Source organism: Haemaphysalis longicornis, unplaced genomic scaffold (genome assembly GCF_048455015.1).
Source record: "Haemaphysalis longicornis isolate Haplotype H1 unplaced genomic scaffold, Haemaphysalis longicornis Haplotype H1 scaffold_5, whole genome shotgun sequence".
In the NCBI taxonomy this organism is placed as follows: Eukaryota; Metazoa; Arthropoda; class Arachnida; order Ixodida; family Ixodidae; genus Haemaphysalis; species Haemaphysalis longicornis.
In genome coordinates, this window is record NW_027526385.1 from 124,007,784 (window position 1) to 124,022,279 (window position 14,496).

General features: G+C 47.2%; 1 pseudogene; it reads left to right on the forward strand.

Annotated features, from left to right (window-relative positions):
* The window catches only part of LOC144139877 (uncharacterized), a 59,934-nt pseudogene extending 50,562 nt beyond the window's left edge, over positions 1-9,372 (forward strand).
* Positions 9,373-14,496: the final 5,124 nt, after the last annotated feature.

Genomic DNA, 14,496 nt, shown 5'->3' on the forward strand with positions numbered 1-14,496 from the left:
GTACTTTTGTGCTTACCCGATGGCTGAAGGCAATGAGAAAGGTGAGAAATTTGTCTTATATGAACTCTGAATGGCCTAATTTAAACTCTATAAATGGCCCTTTTCTTTTTTTTTTGTTTTCGCGCCTAAACACACCCTTCCCAAATATTGGCGCGTTTGCCGCTCCAAAACTGCCTGTGCTATGAGTTGAACCACATCTTCTAGGGCAGCCAAAATCATTCGACCACCTGTCAATCGGTAAACAGGGTGAAAATATTTACACATGTGCTTTTTCGTTTCTCATTGACATTACCGAAATAGCCGCTGTGGTTTAAGATCGCTAACTCGTAATTGCCAGAAGCTCATCAACTGAATTTCGGCTATGCATAAAAGCTATGAAGTATTTATACATAAAAACTTTGTGACCGCTTCAAGCAGAATAATTAATGCAACAGGGAGGCACTGTCAAGTTCACGGCCTTCAAATTGCTCTGTGAAGCAGCCTCTAGTGCTGATTGCTCCTATAAAGTAGCAACAAAGGGCAAAGTCAAGATTTCATATTACCTGCAGGATGCAGTAGGATTGCAATTTCTTCCAATCAGCCTTTCACCCTGCACACGCGACCAGGAGCAACACACAGTTACCAAACTGGCCCGAGTACCTCTGCTCATGTTGTACCCACCTATAAAGCGTGGATACTGTTCCGATGGCTCTGAAGACGTAAATTGTCTGAGAATTTACATGGTTGTTTTTGCGCGAAGGGGAAAATTCTGGAATTAATGTTACGGCATATTGTCAACAACGAGTTGTCGAAACGTTTGTTTGTCAACGGGGTAACCGTTATTTATGTTCAAGTGCTCGTGCAGGTTGGGGTTCAGTGGGCTCAAAAAATAACGGTTCGGGTTCGGCTCGACAGCAAGGTATATATGTATATATTGTTATGTGGCGGCAGGACACAGATGAGATGAACGATGCGACGGGGTGAAGCGATGTATTCACAATATGTACAGTGTGGCCATGACAGAGCTCGCGCAAGGTTCGCACCAGGCACTTCGTCGTCGTCGTCGTCATCGCGGTTGGTTAAAGCAGCTGTCAGGCATTGTCCACCTTGTACCGTAACATCACCGCGCGGTTCGATGACGACCGACCCGCTCGTGGCCGAGGCAACGCGAGGATTGCGATGAGGATGAGCGATGCGATGACAAGGTACAGTGAAGATGTGCCTGCTGCCGCCGATGACAATGATGCACGTGATGATGCCTGGCCCCGCAAAAGCGATGTCTTGAAGGCAGAAGCGCACCGTCGGAGGAACTCGAACCACGTCGGACGAGAGGGCTGGGGACGCGGCTTCTATTCTTTTGGTCTCGGCATATAGCGGCTCGTCTTCATCGGCTTGTCACGGGCTGGTGTCACGGGGCAGGGGACGTGGTCGAATGCTCGTCGCAGTGGGCTGGGGCTGCCCGACACGGCCGACGTTTCCTCGACGATTCCGCCCGGGCAGAAAATATGCGAAGTGTAGGCCAGGATGGGGATGACACCCTACACTCCACCAAAATGTTACGTGGTGGCAGGACAGATATGAGACGAACCATAATAGATGAATGAGGAACGATATATTTACAGTATTTACAAGCGCCCATGGCCGAGTCCGCTCAACGCTCAATCTGCACGCGGCCTCTTCCTCGTTGTCTTCCAAGCCGCGTTATGCCTCCATGAGGGATTGTCCACTGGTCCATGACAACAGATATATATATATATATATATATATATATATATATATATATATATATATATATATATATATATATATATATATATATATATATATATATATATATATATATATATATATATATATATATATGTAGCAAGGATAACGAGCAGCTCTTAACGCCATCAGCTTATCCGGGTAATGCGCCACATCAAGAAAGAGTGCCATGCGATCGTGGCCAGTCTATGCACGACGGTATGCGCGCACGCTGGTAGCGGTGGAAGAAGAAGTACGGCTGAAGGTGCTTGGCGCGGGTGTTCGGCCATCGTCGGTACGCTTGTACCTGCGCTCGCCTTGCTTCTGCTCCTGCCAATAAACAACGTTCGGTCTCCTACCGGAGGGTCAACTATATCCCTTACAATATGTATATATATATATATATATATATATATACTTTAATTGCGAGAAGGGCTGTCTGAGGTTGCCGTAAAAAGTAGTAAAAAATGGTTATAGCTTCTAACATAACCGTTTATTTGTCGACGTTTCGGTCACATGCCGACCTTCATCAATACAACATTCTGTATTTCTCTGCACGTATTTCTCATGCACGTATTTCTGTATTTCTCTGCATTCTGTATTTCTCTGCACGTAACGACCACGAAAAAAAGAAATAGGTGGGATTTCGGCAGAAAGGAAAAAACAAACACACCCTCGGCGACGTGAGGCAAAGGTTAAAAAAAAGAGAGAGAAAAAAGAAAAGAAAAAAGAAAACAAAAAGAAACCTTAAGTTTATGCAGAGGGTAGAGAATGGCAAACGACTTGCCAGTGCGCAGTCAATCAGTGGCGACGTGCTTTTCTGGTGCTTCTACAACAGCGTGTTTCTACAGTGAAGGACAGCGGAACGGTAGAGGCAGCGGAGGACAGCCGAAGCTGACTATTTACCTGCACGGTTCTTTCTCGTTGGGTCGGGTTTTTCTGCCGACATGACGCGTAGAAAGCTGGTACAGTGTGGTAGCTGTCCGCGGCAGGTAGACGTAGAGGAGTTTCAGCGGGATGGCGGCGAGGCAGACGAAGGGCCAGGTGCGTGTCGGTTATGGTTAGTGGTGTCGCGGCTAGAACGCGTAGATGCGGATAACTCGGGGTTAGCTAAACGGGTTGAAGAACTGGAAGCAGCGCTAAGTAACGAATGCGACGAGCGGAGGGCCGTTGAGGGTAAGTTAGAAGCAGCTGAGAGGAAGCTGGAAAGGAACGTTATTTCGCCAACAAATGACGAACACCTCGGCCCATGCAGCGAAGCGGAGGCATGCACCAAGGTGATACACGGGGCGGAAGAAACGAAAGGCAACAGCTACTCCCATGTGCTGCAAAATAGGCCAGCAAAAATAGTCGATAAGCCGGGTACCAGTAAAGAGCGGCGCGTGGCAGATGATAGCGTGGTAATCATTGCGGGAGACTCTGACATGAAGAGGAGCAGCGCTGCCATACTGGAAAGGGCAAAGGGGGATAAGCGTGTGAAGGTGGGGTGTTTCCCCGGGCAAACGATGTAGACGGCGATGGCTGCCGCGAAGGGGCTGCTGGCATTGTCTAGTAAAGCTAGAAACCTTGCGGTGATTGCCGCGGAGCTTAACGATATTCTAAAGGGAGAGGTGGGAAAACTTGGCCAGGAGATAGCGAAGGGGTAAAGGACCTGCGGCCGACGGCCCCAAATGTGCTCATTGCAGTCTGCACCGTGCCCGTAGTGATGAAGAAGGGGGTGCACACTGAACGGGCAGTACTCGCTGCTAACACCGAGATCGTGAGGCGCGGCAGGGAACTTGAGCTTGAAGTGATTTACGTGAACAGGGTAGTGGGCAGCACTGGACATAGGCAAGCATTCCAGTGGGACAGGATTTACTTCAGCCCCAATCTAGGAAACAAGGTGGGGTGGCGCCTAGGTGGTAGAGCGGTAGCTTTTTTAGGGGGCTCCGCGCAGCTAAGGAAGACAAACAAGGAGACATAGGGAAAGCAGGGAACACAAGCACACTCAACGCTGGGAGGCAGCCAGGCCTAGAGCCAAATAGAGAACCTACACACTTAACTCAGAGCGTTGACAGAAGCGATTTGGGTGGAAACAATGGAGCAAACAAATTTGTAAAAGACAAAAACAGACCCCGTAAACGGAAAGAGAAAAACAAATCCAATAAATATTTAATCAGCTACATAAATATCCAGGGAGTAAGAAAGCCTGATAAGTGGGTGGACATTCAAAACCAGCTTGAAAGGGAAGGAATAGACGTGTACGCTTTAGCCGAGACTCACCTCCGAGATCTAGAAGCCCCACCGGTCATAGGCAATTATGTCTGGAAGGTTGCAATAGGACCACAGGAATGAAGAAAGGGGGCGGTGTTGGAGGCTCATTAAACAAGGAAGTGACTGGTAGAGACTGCATGAAAGCTGTAAAGAGCATCTATGGGTTAGAGGCACCATATAGGGGAAAAATACATGATTAAGAGTTGTGTATCTGTGGACCGGAAGTAGTGCTAGGGAGGAAAATGAGGAAATGGTAAACTGTTTGAGAAGAGATAAAAACGAGTCCAAAGATTGGGGCGAAATAATCTTAGTTGGAGATATGAATGCCCATATAGAAGGTTTGGATGGATACACAGACCACAACGGTTCTCTAGTGATAGATTTATGTCAGAAAAACCGGCTTGTTATAGTAAACACGGTAACCAAGAGCGACGGACAAATAACGTGGGAAAGCGGTAACAGACAGTCCAGCATAGACTACAGTTTAGTATCCGAGACAGTATACGAAAGGTTGTGGGAAATGAGGATAGATGAAAATGAAACAGACCGCTTATGAAGCGACCACAAGAGGCTTATCCTGCACTTTGGAGGCGCAACTAGGACAAATTTAGAAGTAGGTACAATAGGATGAACTAATTCGAACAATGAGCGGTTAAAAATCATCGCTGATAGATTGGAAGATGAAATCAATAAATGCCCCGGCAAAAAATGGGATTACGACGAAATGATTGCGTTCATAAAGGGTAGGTTGAATAAAGCAAAGCAACGAAACCGATGGAAAGGGAAGAGAAAGCCGAGAAGCTGGGTGAATAAGGAAATAAAAGAGGATATTGACCAGCGAAGACAGGCGTTCATAGAACATAGAGAAGTACAAAGAACTGGTATGGAACCGGAGGTAGTGAAGGAGAAGTGGACTGTAGTAGAACGGACAATTAGGCTAGTTTGTAACTGTTCATCTTGAAAGTGAAGGCGCTCACAAAACAAGGACGAAAGTAGAAAAACGAAGACGACACGGCGCTAACTCGCAACTATTATTTTATTGAAAAGAAACACAAATATATACTTTCAGCATCTCACGTGGTGCGTTCATCTCGCCCAAAATAAAACCACAAAATCACTTCTGAACAGAATTTATTACATAGGGGGGCACACGCGACAACCTAAGGAAAAGTACGTTGGAACAGCGAAGCCATCCAAGAAACCGGTACGGTCGCATTGAGTTGCACAGATAAAGATATTCCTTGTCAGTTATTAAAATTGATGGAATACTAACACGTGTATCTCCTGACCTTTTTATGTGAAACGGTTCTATCAGCTCTCGAGTGGTTTTATCTCGATGCCGTGACAAAACTCTGGTATCGCTGAATATGGGCGAACAACCGTGCGTGGTGCTGTATTCCCATAGTTGGGAGCCTGTTTTGATTTTTCACTGTTTTTGTGTTCTTGCAGACGTATGTTTAAATATCTCCCAGTTTGTTCTACATAATATTGGCCACACGCCAATGGTATCAAATAAACAACAAACGTTGGACAACGCACAGAGGGTGATGTATGTTTCACTTGGCATGCTTGTTTTCTCTGCGGCTTTTCTCTGGGTGATAGCATTCTGTCTATTTTGCCGCATAACCTGTTCAGTTTGTTTGGGGCCGAAAAAACATCGGCGTCATACCGGTTAGCAACATTTTTTCACCCGTGCGACATCTTGTGCGTATACGGAATGATGACAGGTCTTTTACCCTTATTTTCTTTTTCCCTTTCCCCCAGTGTCATTTAGCACCTTTAATTAACTGAAGGATTATCTTGCGAATGACAGATTGTGAAAAACCAGCCTTATTTATTCTTTCTAGCTGGCTCAAAAACTAATAGATATTTTTTTTCTGTGCACGATTTTGTGTGGGTTGTTCGCCGACAGGACACATTGATTCCCATTTTACGATCTTTGAGTGGCCAGAATTGAAATTTAACCTGGGCTTCTTGGAACGCGGGAAGAAGGACCAGCCTCAGCCTTCTCGATACAGCCTCAGACCAAAAACTGTAATTCATGTTCCTTCGGTAACTCAACTGTGAAGCTCAGTCCACAGCCGTAATGTTTAAAAAGGTTCAAAACCTGAGTCACCTTTTCGTCGAGGCTATCAGGCGTTACAAATACAAGAAAATTGTTGACGTATCTGACAATTTTACTGGTCACCTCTCCCAAGTGTTTCTGAATTTGTCTGTCAATCCTTCCTAAAAATATGTTGCTAAGAACAGAGGCAACTTTAAACCCAATGCACACTCCTGTTTTTTGTAGAAACAACTTTCCTTTCTATTCCACAAACGTGGACCTCAAATAAAACGATAGTATTTCTAGGAAGGTGTTGACAGACACACCACAAGTGCTGACAAACTTTATCTCGTCATTATTTTGAGTTTTTAATTGCCCAAAACGTACTGTTTGCTTACACACAATACCACAAGTTGTTTAGGGCGCAGAAAAGCAAAAACTAGTAAAAGAGAAGCAAAACATAGCATGAACTCCTATCAGCTAGTCAGAGATCATCCGGCAAACACAGCGCAGAACCGCGGCAGGCGGCGCAGCCATCGCAAAGCTCGAGGCGTATAGAGCCACATTGCCCAACTACACACGTGTTCCAAGCGGAATATGAAACCTATCCAGTGGAACCTTTCGGTGCTGTTGCCGTTTGATTTCTTAAATGACGCCAGGAGCTATAGTAGCGCGGGCAGCAGACATTTTTAATGTTGATTTGGAATTTCCTTTGAAGCCAATATTCATACGTTTTTAATAAAGCAACGCTGCGAATATCACTTATGTGTTGATTTCCGGCGTTATTTTTCCGTACTGTCTCGTTCTTTAACAATGTTCACAACTATGAACATTGGCACCAGACTTGGACGTTGAGATTTGCCTGTGGGTATATAGCACTACTGATCAGCTTCTGTTTCACTTTGTCCGGGTGGATGGATCGTGTCACTGACGAACAGACAGACAGACAGACGGACGGACAGACAGACAGACAGACAGACAGACAGACAGACAGACAGACAGACAGACAGACAGACAGACAGACAGACAGACAGACAGACCAAAATTTGTACATTTAACTAGCCGAAGAAAACCTATCGTCTTTAAAAATGATATACAGTCGACGTACGGATTGTCGGACCCCCAAGGCACCGAAAAAACGTCCGGAAATTAGGGTAGTCCGGCCAAACGAAAAAGGACTTTTCGTAGGTATTTCTCCTATTCAGAGGGTCAAGGTCAGAGTACCAGGATGGCGCTGAGATTCAGCCAACACATCGTTTTGGGGGCGTTTAAGAGCCGTTTGTAATAACAATAAAAAAAAATCTGACGTGGCCGGCACTACCACATTCGGACAAGTCAACACCTCGGAGCAAAAAAGTCCCTTATTTTTTGCAGGGCTTTCCGCTTGCCCGCGAAATCGGCCTCAATTTCATCCGACTCATGGTTGCTGTACACTGATGACAGTGTCATCAGTGCTCGCGTCAACGCTGAGCTCGTCCGCTGTGTAGCAGCTGGCTCTTCGTTATCGGTGTCAGAGTCGTTTCAATACTCGGTAACTTGACGGGCGATTTCGTCATCGGAGAGTTCTGCACAGAGCTCGAGGTCTTTATCAGCGTCGGCGACGCCTTCAAAAGTTATCGTGGAATCGAAACACCTGCAGCGCGCAGGTTTTCAAAGGCAATGTCCTCGACTTGAAGTTGATCACACACGTTGTCCTCTCCGAGCTAGCTGGTCACCTCGGTCTCCAGAGGAAAGCCCGCGTGGCGAAAACAGTTTGGAAGAGTCTTTTCTGTTACCACTTTCCAGATGTCTGAAAGCACGCTGACGGCAGACCTCAGATCAACAGCGTACCTTTTCCCGCTCTCGGCACACAGCCCCATGCGGCTGAGGGCATGTGATTTGTACAAATACTTCAAGTTGATCATCAAGCCTTGATCCATCGGGTGGGGGATTGCTGTGGTATTTAGGAGCAAACATTCTATCTGTATATCCTTTAGGGCTTTGATGTGGCAATGCGCAGCGTAGTTATCTAGGATAAGCTGAACTTTTCGTTTTTGGTGCTTGGACTTCCTATCCAGCTTGTGCCCGTATCTTTCGATTAACAGTTATGTTACCCACGCCTTCTTGTTCGCCTCGTACAGAACAGGTAGGGGCACTGCCCCCTTGAAACATCGTCCATATTTCGACTTCCATATGACGAGCCACGCCCGCTTTTCGCTGCCCATCATGCTGCTGCAGACGAGTACATTGAGCCAATCTTTGCTGTGCTTGCCGCAGTGGCAGGGGTCACCAGCAAATGCAAACATTTTCTCTGGCAGAAGGCTCAAGAAAATACCAGTTTCATCGCAGTTACAAATATTGACAGGCGTGAACTGTTGAATCAAAGACTGCAGCTTTGCCTGCCAATACTCTGCTACTACGTAATCGTCGACGGCGCCGCTTTCTGCGCTAATCTTGTTGAACTTCAAAAAACTTCGGTTCTTGAACTTGCGAGGCAGACCATCACTGACATTGAAGTTGTAGCGGCTTCATCATCGTGAGCACCCGCACCCCATCATCATCAGTAACGTAGTTAATAACGGGGACAGAACATCACGGCCTCCGCGCTGATCGGCCGAACTCCAGGAGCCCTCTCCTTGATTCTCGGGCCTATGTTGTCGCCAGAAGGCAACAGTAAATAAATGTAGGCCCTGCCACACAGTCTCACCGGCCGCCTACATAATTGCTGACCCGGACGTCGGCAGCATGGCGCCCCACTTCACCTTCAATCCGCACCCTTACCCGGCCCTCAAGCACCGCCATCACCGAGCCTGGTTCCATGAAATGGCGGCGCAGTTCCAGCTACGGCGCATCGACTTCCGCAAGACCTGCGCATCGACATCATAGAATACAGCAAGAAACCATACGACGATCTCGAAGTCCTTGTGATGGCACGCGTCGGCACGAGTCCTGTTTGCGGTAATGACTCAGCATCGCTCCACGGTGTTGCCTCCTCGTACGACACACCATGCATTGGAAAGGGACGTGCGTCCAACGGCTTGCCGTGTCGCTTGTGTCTTTCTTACAAGCCTGTGCCTGGAGCGCGGTGTGACCTAACATCAGCACCCGGCTCCGCTGAACATCCGACCTCCACCTCGACTCCTTCCATGCTCCCTGCGACCAACGACTCGACTCCTGGCAGGTTGACACTATCGCTCAGTACGGCAGCCTTGCCATCTCGCCCCTCGTTCTACCCTGAGATCCCCATGGTGTGGCTTTGCCAGATGGAGTGCTTTTTTGACCTCTACGTTGTCACCATGCAGCAGGACCATTATTTTCTGATCTACGAGCTGCTTCCCTCTAGCCTGGCCTCCATCTTGCTGGAACCTTGAGCCGGCCCTAACGACCAGCTTACGGCCTTTCTCCTGGTGTGGTCCGGTTGGCTCCTGAAGCCAACCGCGCCAGCCACTGAGCCTTGCTCCACGGATGTCCCGGCCCTGCTGCCTCACACTAGCCCGCTTACAGCGCCAGCATTGCGTTGCAGCAACGATGCCATGACAACGATAGTTTCATCATGCCTCAAGGACAACAGTGATGCGGTAGCATGTAGAGGAGACTGTGCCCCAAGCCCTGCAGCAGTCTGTCCGCCACCGCAGCTGCGCTGCCTCCACACCCTACTCAACCAACAGGGTGGCGTTTGCGGCAACCGCATTTGCCAGCTTTCGGGCAAACGTTTCCCGGGGGCATGGGCGCCACTTTGGTACCTAGCAGACCAACCCACATGTCTTGACGTGCCAGTCTAAGACGCTGTTGTCCCACGCATTTCCACCAGCTGCGAGGTAGCTGCAGTGACCACTTCATTGAAGTCGTCATGTGATATACCTTCGTCTCCTGTCACCACCCCTCATTTAGGGGACAAGAGCAGCGCACCGCAGCGGTTGCAGAAAGCCGCCTGTCAGACGTTCATCATGGCACCCCACAGTCCCCATCCTGTGGTAGCGCAGATAACCGTTTGGTACGGAAACCAAGCACCACGCGTTCGGATGACCTCTGCTCGCCATTATCAGCGAGCCGCCGCAGGTTATGGGTTGGCGCGTGCATGATCAGGCTGATCAGGGCTCGCCCCATGAAACGGCAAACGCGACACGTTAACTTCACATCACGAGCGCACCCGCGGGCGTTTCGCGCTGCACCAGATGCAAAGAATCATCGCCCAAGAAAAGCTCCTGGAGCGTCCACAGCACGCACCAACAACCCCTCTGGCGGTGTCTGTCACAGGCTGAGGTATGGCGGGCTCACAAGGCCCCCACTAGCTTTGCCATTACGGTCTGTGGACCAGCCGCACCCCAGCCGCCTATGCAAGCTACGCTCTACAATGAGTCTGCCGTGCTTCGCAAGCTGATTGATTGATTGATTGATTGATTGATTGATTGATTGATTGATTGATTGATTGATTGATTAATTGATTGATTGATTGATTGATTGATTGATTGATTGATTGATTGATTGATTGATTGATTGATTGAGTGATTGATTGATTGATTGATTGATTGATTGATTGATTGATTGATTGATTGATTGATTGATTGATTGATTGATTGATTGATTGATTGATTGATTGATTGATTGATTGTAGGGTTTAACGCGCCGACACAACGCAGGCGATGAGGCGCGCCGCAGTGGAGGGCTCCGAATTAATTTTTACCACCTGGGGATGTTTAACATGCACCGAAATCGCTTACACACGGGCGTTTTTGCTTTTCGCCTCCATCATATAAGCGGCCGCCGTGGCCGGGACTCGAACCCGCGAACTCGAGCCCAGCAGTGCAACGCCTTAGCTACTGAGCCACCGCGGCGGGTGTTCCTGCACTTCTGTCAGCTTGTTTCCGCCAGCGACCACAAAGGAACACCCAGTGCAAGTCACCCGAAGCTACTAGCTACCCCGGACGCTCCCTCAACGCCGACCTGGACTGTTCCTCTTTCGCTCACTACAGTTTGGCCTTTGACTGCCCACCGAACCTTTTGTAACCATGGGCACACAATTGAACATAGTGCTACACCGCAACCACCTCTCTGCTTCATGCTTCATTTTTTCCTGTTTACGTGTACATAGCTCCTTCTCCCGCTCTTTCATCCAATTTTCGACCGCTTTCAAAGAGCCCGCTATTTTCATCCCGCATTGCGTGCTCGGGGGGAGAGCCCTGTAGCGGCATCATCATCATCAGCGCCGGCGCCTCCTCATCATCAGGTTTACAGATGATCAGAGGAACAGAACTTCATGGCCTACGTGCTGCTCGCCCGCACTCCAGGGGCTCTCTCCCTACCTACTTACCACGCCTCACCGTTCTGATTAATCACCTACTATGCCGGGAACAATATATTCTGTAAAAAAATCTTGCAGCAATATATTTCTACCTAGTTGGGCCACGACAAAAACTTTGCGTTATTTCGATTCTCACCTGTTCCTGGGATCTTGTAATATTTTTTATATCAATGAAGTACCTATACTTACCCAAACTAGTATGAAATATTTAAAAAGAAACCGTTTAAATATTTTTTCAGTGATAACGACACGCAGGATGGCGTGAGGCTATCTTGGAGCTTGACTATTTGTTAGAGATAATGCAAAATATAGAGCGCGAGCTTGGTAATGATGCATCACAGCCGGAACATATCTGAAAAAATGCTTGTAATTCCGATCCAGCACGCGTTATTTCTCTATCACCAATTACAGGGGTACGCACACTGCTAACAGTCTTACCTTAAGGTAACGACAACAAACTTCAGTTGATTAGACGATGAAACGCAAAAATATTGAATTGAGGAGCATTTGGTTGTTCCAATACGTTAGCCCTAAACTTTGCTTTATGAGATAAAGTATATCTTCTACAATACTATGCTACTGTGAACCGTGTCATATATTGTAAAGCCCTGAATGATGCAAATAAAACGCGAGAAACTGCTTCTCAACCACTATTCATGTTGTGACTATTATACGTGTTGAAAAAATATACAACAAATATTTTTGCCTGTATTCCCGGCATTTTGAGGTGAAAATGCCGCTGGGGATAAAAATTATATTTACGTAAATAAGACAGTTAGTTTTCTTCCGTAACATATCTGAGCATCAGGAAAATACAAGCGTTCTTTACAAAGTTCTATAAAGCCATGCTCGTTTTGTATAGGGCTATTTCAGAAAACATAAGCCAATAAAAATAACTTTACTTATGAAACATAAAAACTACTCCGGCCAAAGAAGCCATTGAAATGTGAAAATTACTGAGCAAACGTTTTGCCCTAATATAACAGTGTCGTCACTCCTTAAAAAAGGTAATTATTCGACACTTGAAGTTATGATTCTGTATTTGTGAAATGATTGCAAAAAAATGCTTTTCATACTGTTTGTCAGGTTTTTCCTCGGAATTCCAGAAGGGGTGATTTCCTGTAATATCCCAGTCGTCAATAGGGCGATTCCGGTGATCCATTCTGGTAATGTATTGCTGTGCTTCTTCTGTGAGATTTACCCAGGAACAGCTACCTATTGAAAATAGTAAGATGAGAGGAGTTCAGTTGAAAAATTATGCGGAAATTGCGTGTATATTTCGAAAACAATATTACCTATTTTTGATTTTGTCAGAAAGACTCAGGCGTGAGCGGAAATCTACCGAAGTGCCGGAAAAGATATTACCCTGATATGCGTATCAATAGCTGAATAATAATCAACAGTTCTGTCCCCTACACACAACCACATTTTTTCACGACCGAGACCCTTTATGTTTGTTCCGTATACGTCTAAAAGATAGCTGATTTTGCAGTTTGTGGATCTGTGTTTCAGCTAAAATGACATTGTACGGCGAAAGATTTTGTCAGAAATCTTAAGGCAGAAACATCGGCTGCCTTGTGTACCGGGAAGGAGTGGACAAGTTTTTCATACACCATTTCGCAGTACGTTGGATGTGATTCCCATGAAATTACTGTCACCGTTACCATTCAGCAGCTATCACAATTCAGCAGCCTATCCCCGCGGCTGGCTACTTGATCAATGAGCCTAATGACAAACTCCTAAAGACCATTACCTTCCGGTCACCATCACTGTTTAGCAGGTATCGTAGTTCAGCAGCGATTCAGCGAGGCAAACTCCTTCATCAACTAGCATAAGCACAAACTCCACAATAACCATCAAGTGAGTGTCATCCTCACCTTTCAGCCACTATCCCAGTCTAGCAGGGGTAAGACCAGCCAGGCGTGCTTTTCAACGGGCATAATGACAAACTCCTCGCATTGAAACCATCACGGAGCTCAAAGATAGGCACGCTCTGCAAAATATACAAGGGGCAGTTCCGTGCCCCCTCCATGGAAGCCCTGGAAGTTCCGCAGGAGAAATACGCCGTGGTTCTCAAGCGCGTCTTTCTCGGATTCCTGACCGACCACGTGAGTTTGATGTATAGGCAGAATGTTTTAGTGGGAGATAAAAACTTATTATTCCGCGACGCAGAAAGAACAATCTTGCTAACTTCGGGAATCGCTACAATTCGTAAGAATAGAAATGAAACTACGTGAGGAAGGGTGTTAATACCACAAGCCATCGAGCGCACTTTTCGACGTGACCACAATGGTGACATCGACTCCTAAATAAAGTGTCTTGCAATACACGCCATTGACCTTGAAGTCCGAGTATTCAGTTATGCCAGTGTGCCCATCTTATGACAGCCGTAGTGACAAAGTTGCAGAAGGCAAGTTCTCTTTGTAGACGAAAGAGAACACTCGAATGGGCAACGCTCGTGGTTACTTTAGGTGCCACAGACGCAAACATGAGGCATGTCAGTGCCTAGTGTCCCGTAATTTCACTGGTAGTGGCTGCCATTGGCTTCACCTAACCGTTCCTTGTTAAGAGTTTCATGCGGCCAAATGCACCACGCCGAGATCGACGCCGCAGGTGTCGACCTTGGCATGGTACTGGAAGCTTCAGAAGGTACACCTAATTGTGTGAAAATTTGCAGCGGACACTCTAGTTCAGTGCCCGTCCTAAGACGAGGCCCGTCTTAGAACGGCCCGTCGCGGCCCGACCCTAGGACGAGGCTCCATGGTCACTTCTTGCAATCCAATTGTTTTTAGATAACGGCAGGCACAGGCAGACAACGTGTGTCTATTCTTCAGCATGGATCTACAAATTTCAAACAGGGTGCGGTCCGCAATGAAGAGCTATATTTTGTCATAATCGGCATTGCGAAGTCTTAGCGGAATCTATGGGGTACGTGATTCAACGTCACACTCAGCGGGCAGGGTGGTAGAAGGCCGGTCCGGTTGCTTGCTTTGGAGACACAAGATTCCCAAGAGTTGCCCCGTTACCAGTCCGCCACTAGACAGCGTACGAGTCATTTTCGTGGATGAAAATTGGTGTGACCGCGCGAACACCTTGCAAACACCCCGAAAGCAAGTGGCATGGTTTCGGTTGCACCAGCTGGTTTCGACGCTTCCAAAAAGGTGGCATAGTCAATATACCAGGATCAATGCAC